The 9673-nt window shown below is 36.1% G+C and overlaps 1 pseudogene; it reads right to left on the reverse strand.

Moving 5' to 3' along the window:
• Positions 1-239: 239 nt before the first annotated feature.
• On the reverse strand, positions 240-2960 carry LOC143606522 (receptor-like protein kinase FERONIA pseudogene; annotated as a pseudogene).
• Between the last annotated feature and the right edge of the window lie 6713 nt (positions 2961-9673).

The raw sequence follows: 9673 nt of genomic DNA on the forward strand, positions 1-9673 counted from the left end.
ATTTGACTTATGTTACATGCCAACCATTAATATTAATATACACATATGTAAACATCTCATCTCATAAACTTATAAATACAATTTATATTAATTAGATTTCATATCATATTATATCCCAAAAGTGAAAAAAAATAAAAATAATAGAAACAAAAAGCCTTCAAGATGATCAAACCCTTGTGTGTAAAAAGAAAAGAGTAACATACCAATTTATAAACCATAAGACATTAAATTTAAACGTCTCAACGGCCTTTCGGGTTCATAATTTGCGAGAAAACTGCACTCGGGGTTAACCCATCCGAATCCTCACTAGCGAGACTCCGGCCACCAATGCTCATAGACATCCCCGTGCTTCGAGAGTCGGTCACATTCTCATCATAGTCACCGCCGCCATCTGCCGCTTTGCCCTTTAGTGGCATTTCCTCATAACCACTACCACCGGATTCCAAATCCAACGCCCCTTTGCCGCCACTATCCTCTGCACTCTCTTGAAGCTGCAAAGCAAACTCAAGGTTCCACAACACATCGCCCATTGATGGGCGATCGATACCCTGATCCGCCACACACTTTACAGCGGTCTCCGCTACTTTCTTAAAACACTCTGGTGAGATTTTACCTTTCAAAAATGGGTCAATGATTTGGTCAAGAATACCCTTTTTGTGACAGTGTTGAGCCCATTCGGCTAAACTCACTTGCTCTTTAGGTAGTGTCGGGTTCAAAGCGGGCCGGGCACATAATATCTCAAAAAGCACCACCCCAAACGAGTAAACATCGGATTTATCGGTCAACTGTTGCCTTCTAAAGTATTCAGGATCTAAATACCCGAAACTACCCTTCACCACGGTGCTGACGTGGGTATGATCCAAAGCAGGCCCTGTTTTGGACAGCCCGAAATCAGAAACTTTAGCGACCCATTTCTCGTCTAGCAGAATGTTGGTTGTTTTGACATCACGGTGGATGATCGTGTGTTTCGCACCCGTGTGGAGGTAATGAAGCCCGCGGGCCGCCCCAATACAGATCTCGAGGCGTTGTTTCCATGGTAACGGTTGGTTTTGAGTTTTGTAAAGATGTTCGCGAAGAGTCCCGTGAGCCATGTAATCATACACCAAAATCATCTCGTTATTGTCTTCACAGTAACCGATTAACGACACGAGGTGGCGGTGACGAAGCTTTGAAAGCATCTCGATTTCTGTTTGAAATTCATTTACACCTTGGTCGGATAACGGGTTGCCCCGTTTTATAGCGACTTTAGTGGCCCCACCATCTATTTCGCCTTTGTAAACTTTACCAAATCCACCCACACCGAGAAGTAGAGATTCATCAAAGTTATTGGTGGCGGCTTTGATATCGGAAAACGAAAAGTGGCGGCATAAGTTTGATGGAAGGGAAGAAGCATAGCTTCCAGTGGTGGCCGTCTTGGCGGTAGAGCCCGAAGAGTGCGAGTTTCCATATAAGGAGAGCGGGAGCCAGCCCGACGGGCCATCACTCGAGCTCGGATCCTTTCGTTGCTTCCTTTTACGAGTTAAAAAGCAAACAAGCAAACCGATGATGAGAATAGCAGCAATACCGCCACCAACACCTCCACCGATCACCCCAGTTTTGCTTGACTTACTTGACTTTCTTGACAATACCCTACTAGGGTCAATGATTGGCTGTACTGGTACGGGTTGTGGAAGTGACCCCGCAAGATTACCGTCACTCGCATTTATTTTGAATATCTCAACACCGTTCAAGATCGCATCATAATATTGCGGTTTCAGTGCAGTGTTTGGATGCAATTCTAGCCATAGATCTTGCCTTGGAGTCTTGCCAGAAAAAACGACAACATAATCTTTAATCACGGGAACCTCTTTCTTCGTTGCCCAAAGCATCACATCAGCTTCGGTCTCTGCAGTTTGATTATTGATGAAAACTTCAAACACCCGTTGGTTAGACTTAGTTATAAATGGAGCAACTTCACAGAAATGGAGCCTAACCAGATACGAAAAGCCCGTGTCGACATCAAAGTACCAACTTAGATTGTAACCCAAGTTGACTTCCGGGGTCGGGCCCATTGACCGGGCTGTTTTGTACACGTCAGCCGGTGCCACATAATCATGCATACCCGAAGGGTAACTGATTGTGATGTTTGGATCTGTAGCAACAGGAACCCCAGCAGACGCCCCAAATATATAAGGTACATCACCTAGCCACTGTCTATAAAGCCCGGTATCACCCGATGCTGAAATAGTCTGACCGCCAACGTTTAACCGATAAACTTTTTCAAGAACCGTGGAGTTGTCGATATTAAATGTTGTGCCAAAACCTACCATCATGGTGTTTCCATTAGACGCGTAAATATCAGGATGTGAAACGATTTCAATCCCGTTTACAAATGCATATGAGCCGGGAGTTCCCGGAGCAGGAGTGAATGTTAGATTCAAACTCCCTGAATCAACATTAAAAGAATATTCCTTCAAGATGTAATCATAGTTCAGATTCTTAGCGGTTTCATATGCACTGAAGTTTTTCAAAAGAGTATATGATCCAGACACAACAGAGAAGACACCTTTGGAGGTATCATTAATATTAGCATAAACTGCTGGATAGAAGTAAAGACGAACAAATTTTCTTCCAGGACCTACAGGGAAACTGTAGGTGAATTCAGATGTGAAAATACGAGCTGTCATGTAAGGAACTGCTGGAACATCAGGTTTTTGAACGGTTGCATCGGCAGCTATGGAATTTGCAGTAGGTGCGAATTTTGCATCGGAGGTCCATTTTCTATCATCTTGATCAGATAAATCATTACTTGCACCACAGTCTAGAAAAATTCTATCGGTAGGGGCGTAATTAGCAGCTAGAATTGAATGAATTGCACAGCCAAGTAGCAGAAAACAAAGGAAGAAATCGAGCTGGTGATGCTTATTAGGGCTTCTCATTATAATTCAACAAATTCAAACCTGAAAGAGAGAAAAATGATCAAACAAACTCAAATCAACACTTGATTATCAAAAGTCTAAAGCGATACACATATGAGCATACAGATAACACAACTGATAATAACTGAAAGTGATATATACACAAATAATCAAATCAACTTTAAATAGTATGAACAGTTGACAAATTCAACAGGTGATGCCTATTAAAGTTTCTCATTATAATATAACAACTTAAAACATGAATCATAAAAAAATAACAAAAAATAAAAATAAAAAATATTCAAATCAACTCTCAGCTATCGAAAAATCAAAGCTCTGCGCACATGAACATACAAAAAAGAAAATTAATATTAACTGAAAGCGATATCTATACAAAAAAAATTAAATCAACTTAAAATACAATGAACAGTTGATAGATTCAAACTAAGCATATGCTCCGTATCAATTCTCGATTATCGGAAAATCAAATCGCTACCATACGAACACACAGGAAACACAAATTACCTATTAACTAAAAGTGACATCCACACGAAACATCAAATCAAAAAAACTTTAAATACGATGAACAGTTACTAAACACGTAATACTCAACAGCAATCGCAAAAGCTATCATACTCTATAACAGTTAACAGCACCGAACAACCTAGGGTTTCAATATTCGCCGATTTCAATCATTTTACAACGAATTTGAACTCAACAACAAACACAAAGCTAATTATCAACAGTAATCGCAAATTAACAGCACAATGAACAACCTAGGGTTTTAATATTCGCCAATTTCAGTCATTTTACAACAGATTTGAACTCAACAACAAACATGAAGCTAATTATCAACAGTAATCGCAAATTAACAGTACAACGAACAATCTAGGGTTTAAATATTCGCCGATTTCAGTCATTTTACAACAGATTTGAACTCAATAACATACACGAAGCTAATAATCAACAGTAATCGCAACAAATTGAAAAATCTATAGCAATTAACAGTATATAGAATACCTAGGGCTTCAATATTCTCCGATTATAGTCATTTTACAATAGATTTGTACTCAATAACATACACGAAGCTAATTATCAGCAGTAATCGCATATTAACAGCATATAGAATACCTAGGGTTTCAATATTGGCCGATTATAGTCAACTGACAGCGGATTTGAACTCAGTAGTATAGACGAAGCTAATACGCGTACAGTTAAAACAGATCTACGAAGTTTAAGAGCTAAATTAGGTTAAACAATTGCTGTGAGAATCTGAAAACGTGTGAAATGAAGAACTAAGTGTTACCTGAAGAAGAAGAAGAAGAAGAAGAAGTAGTATTGTTAGGTTTAATCCATTGATTTTGAGACGATTGAATGAATTGGTTGTATGATGATCAGAGAGAGAGTATTATTAGTATAATATTAGCTGGCTGGCCGGTTTATACATACATATCATAAATTATATTATTATTATTATATGTCGGTGAGAACGTGGTTGATGTAATGGTATTGGTAGAGGCGGAGATATTATCAAAAGACAAGACTGCCCTTCATGTTAATGCTTTATAGCAATGTTTTCAGACCTGGCCTGGACATCGACCCGGACTCTTTACCCGGTCAAAGGTTTGACCGACCCGGAAGGACAGACCGGTGTTTGACCTGGATGACGTCATAAATAATTTAAATATATATTTACATATATATATAAAATTCATATACATATAAAAATAATAATAACCAAAAATAATAATAATAACAAACTTTAATGTTTATTTATGTTTTATACATTGTTTTTTAAATATATGTGATTTATGTTTGATCAATAAAGACATCAATGAAGTTTGGTTGGTTGGCTTATGGGGTAATTATTAAAGCTTCTATATTTGAAATGACCCAAGTTTGAATCCTGGCATGCACATTTCATTTTGGATTTTATAAAAAATGGGTTTTACCGGTCCACCCGTCGGGTCAACCGGTCCGGTCTGACCGCCGCCCGTAAAACCCGGCCGGGTTTTTAGAAACGTCCAAATTACATTGACCCCGCCGACTGACATGAACGACATTTATTATTTTTTTGCGTCTGGAACTGTAGAGTTGCTTAGTGGAATTCAGTGGGTCATGGATAGTAATTTTATGACTCAAAGATCAACCAATGTAGTTTTTTAAAAGATTGAGTTTCGCAGTTCCACAGCTTGTTGCCCACTTGTCTTCTGTTTCGATTTAATCACTAGTTTTCAGTTTATATGTAACTAGTTTTTCACCCAGTGTAACGCGCCGGGCAGGTTGGTAAAACTTGGACGTTGTCGGTCCCAAGCATTGAGCTGGTAAGTCGACACCAATTTGGTCGGTTTCATTGACGTGCGTTATTGTTCCGTTTCCCGTCGCAAAGCACGGACTCTTCCGCTGGTAATTATAAAAGCACCTTAAAAGTAAAAAACTAAAAAATGAAGGAAAAATATAATGAAATAATAGGCATAAGTTTTGTTTGTGGAAAGGCTTGAACTAGGACTACAAATGTGGAACATAATCCTCTTACCATCAAAGCAAATCAAACTATGTTAACAACCTTTATTTCTAATTTATTTAACAAAGAAAACCCAACTAAAATAATCAAAAATAAGACTTGTGGTACCAAACTTTTCTTTTATACTTATTAGATAATTAAAAATAATAATAATTGTGTAATGATTGCTGTAGAGTTTTGAGAAGAGTTTTGACTACCTTACATTTTTGCAAAACTCTAAAAAGCTACGTCTAAGGGTGAAGAGTTTTGACTACCCATGGTTGACGGTGTAGCGAAGAAACGCCTTTGGGGCGTTTGTCGGAGTCAACACCAGGTGGCAACACGAAGGGTGTTAAGTGGTATTGATAGAGCGTTACATGGGCGTGGTGAGGTTGGGTGTTAGCACGGTAGCGCCTAAAGGGACGCATGAGGAGGCGTGAGGATGAGGCAGTGGGCTTGGCGGACATGGCTATGATGGGTGTTTCTCCTCAACGTACGGTCTTACAAAATGAGACGATTATTATAAATATGTGATTAAAGAAGTTAATGTAGGTTTGTTTCACCATAATTCAGTTCGTGTATGATGTAGAACATGTTCAAATATTGTAAAGTGCAAACTAATATTTGTGTCGATATGTGCAGGATATATGGTTCCATAACAAGGGTATATTCGTAATCAATTATTCTTGTTTATAAATAATAAATCTCACAAAGATTTTTAAATAAAAGAAAATAATGTAAATAATGCTTATTTTTGTTATATTTCCTGAATATGACTTTCAAAATAGGTTGTTTTGAGCATGATAAATTGGTAATTATATTTATATCCATGGTTGACTTAACACAAATCGGTAGTGGGAATATTAATAATTTCTATAATTATCAATGAATATTTTAGTTACATAAGCTTGACATTAGGTAAAAATGACGTGATTGATATAGTGATAAACATTATAAAGCTATAGGTATGTGTAGTTGACCTTATAATCTAAATATCCAATGACATAAGAACAATGGTTAATATTTGAGATCTTAATGTCTTATATTTGAAACCTAACTCAAAGTAGTTTTTTTTACAGTGGTGAGTTTTCTCCTTTTAGGTGAGTCAGTTCTGAAGCATCAAAATCAGTATAGACAGCTAACATCCAGTCTCATAAAGGCTCATTTTGATACTATTAGAAATGGTTCCAAACATTTGTTAGAAAAAAAAAAACAATTTATAGGTTTGTATACAAATTTCAACTTATCAATTAAGTTACCAGGGCAAAGTATAAGTGAGACCCATGGTGAACCCGATCACTATCGTTTTTTCACTTGTTAGGTTAAATTTTCGCGATTTTTTAAAAACTTTTATAAGTATTAAACACGATCATCCCGGAGTCACCACTATAGCTAAGCCTAAACTTTACCACTGTAACTTGCATGTTCACCTATTAAACTGAGCCGAAGCAAATTAACCATAAATATACGTAGATATAAAATACGATAAAATTAAAATTAACCATAAATATATATGGATATAAAATAAATTAAGACGTTTGTCAATATTTAAAATGAATCAGGTAGACTGATATTATTATTTATATTCCAAAATAAAATATTAAAATAAAAAACCAATAGAAAAAAGTCATAAACTTTGGAAAACAGAAAAAAACACTTGAATTCCAGTAAGACAGACAAGGGGTCAAATTGAATAACGCGTGAAAATGAGGGGTGCAACAAATTGACAGATAATAAATGCACCAAATAGAATATTGTAGCCGCGTAGCAGCGTAAATTGTAAATTCATTTAGGTCCTTAAACTATAACTTTGTACCAATTTAACCCCTAATGTTTTATTAGCATTTGTTCCTAGTCATCCATAACTTGGCACATGCATTGTTGAACTTAAATTGTCTAGACATGTTAGATGTCACCTTTAAGTTGATACTGGTCTATTTTCCAAAATTTGAAGTTCTCTCTACACAATTTAAGGGTGGCACACAAAAATGGTATAAATTACATGTATGTAAAGCTGATAATCGGATTTATAATACAACAGTTGAATTAAGCTGTGTTTTCTCGTATTGGTCGTGCTCTTTATGGTAATAGATTGCATACATACATAAGTTATTTTGTTATAAATATTAGTGAACTTATAATATTTTTCATAGATATAATCTCCCAAAAAACAAATTTCTTCATATTTTACCATTCCCGAGTACTCCCCGAGTAGGGCTGTAAACTAATTGAATGTTCAACTAACAATTCGTGAACTGTTCGGTGGGAAGTTCGTTTATGTTTGTTCGTTTAATAAATGAACGGGCATGAACAAAAAATATTGTTAGACTAGACACTAGTTAAAGAAGCGAACACGAACAGAGCCCCTGCTTGTTGGATAGTGTGTTTATGAACATTCTTTCACTTCGTTTGTATACGTTGTTCATAAAGTTTTTTTTGTACATTTATTTATATTATCTAAACATTTTATGTTCTTTAAGTTATTACTCATAACACAAAATAGGAAACAATATTCTCACATTGTTTTTGTATTGTTTTCATTTCCTTTCTCATTATTCACATTGATGAATACATCGATCTCAATCTATAGGTTCTACCAATTTTATTTGTGTGCGTTTGCATTCTTGAACCGTTCGTGAGCACATTCATTTCCTTAATGAATGAACACGAACATAAAATCTCGTTCAGTAAGTGTTCGTGAACACATTATTTCCTTAACAAACGAACATGAACAAAACCTCGTTCGTGTTCGTTCGGTTAGTTTACAGCCCTATCCCAAATAATCTGTGTAGACTCGCAACTCTTCAATCGACCGACTTGGAAGCGTCTAACGACTTTTGCAACCTTATTACTCAACAAATTATGAACCAGAGTATTTATAAAAAATAATTAGCACTAGGGTACTTTTAGACTTTAAAAACTGTACAATACAATTTATGTAACTGAAACTTGATCTATACTCTACTTAAAATTATTATTATTGATGTAACTAAAGTTTATGAGGGTAACAGTTTAAGTAATTGTTAACTTGAGGGGTTAAAGATATAATGTAGAGACATACAAATAAAAAATAATAAAATATTGTTTAAGCATTTTCAAACTATTAGCTGGCCTAAGTTTTGGACTTCTATAATTCTATTTAATGGATTTTCGGCCCACCAAAATAATTAATATTATTTAATGATCTCCAAATATTTACGTGTTAAGTAGAAACATTATTTTACTAAATACTCACATAATATTTTTCTTGTACGTGACAACAACATCGAAACATCGTATGACTGTCTGAATCACGGTATCCTTGGTCTTGGATCAGGCCCGTGGCCCAACAATGTGGTGATAGTCTAGTCTAATAATGTTAAAAACATGTATACAAATAATAATAGCTTTTAGTGTTAACTATAGTTTATACATGAGCTCGAAAGCACGTGTGGCGGTAGTGGCAGAGAAAGGCAACCGGTGGTGTTTGGTGGAGGCGCTATGCCTGGTGTGGTGGTATTCGGGAAGGAGATTTTTTTATATTTTTTGACGAGTTTAATTGTTGTATGAAATGAATGTTTTGTGTTACTTTATCAAAGGAATTTGATGACATTCGTTTTAAGTATTAATTGTTTTATTTGTCTAGTGATGCATGAAAATGTTTTTTGGGCCAAACTGAATTGGTTTGAAAGTTGGTTCAGATTGAGCCAAACAAAGTCAAAATTGGTTTCATCCCCTAACCCAGTAACCGGATTCCAAGCAATATACGCCCATTTTAATCTGGCAAGTCGAATCAAATCCAAACAGATTATAGATCTGGATCTGACTCGGTTGTGCACCTTTACGTGGCGCACCATTGTATATTCGGGTAATGGAACATACGAGGTTGGCACACCATGTAACGAACACTGACACACTATTTAATGATCTCTCACAATAAAAATATTTATTTAAAGAAAAACAAATAATATAATATAGTTTGAAAAATCCCCTCACTTGTAAGTTGTTTCCATGTGTAATACTTTCTATAGCACTAAAATAGCTCTTGCTCGTAGGTTTGTGCGTGTGTGGTTTTTTTTCTTTTCTTTTCTTTTTTATCATCACTCTTAGGGGTGTAAATAAGCCGAACTGTTCACTAGTTCCTCGAGTTCGGATCGATAAAAAGCTCGAGATAACCCTAGCTTCTTCGAGTTGGAAGTGAGCCTGAACCTTATACATTTTTAAGTTTTACCTCTTTTGGACTTCTATAAGTAACTCTTTACAACCGACCTTGAGCCAAGTTTTGGGTCGTCTA

The sequence above is a fragment of the Bidens hawaiensis genome, unplaced genomic scaffold, assembly GCF_021521415.1.
Source record: "Bidens hawaiensis isolate Kalapana, Puna unplaced genomic scaffold, B.hawaiensis_p1.1 tig00075141_1, whole genome shotgun sequence".
Taxonomy (NCBI): domain Eukaryota; kingdom Viridiplantae; phylum Streptophyta; class Magnoliopsida; order Asterales; family Asteraceae; genus Bidens; species Bidens hawaiensis.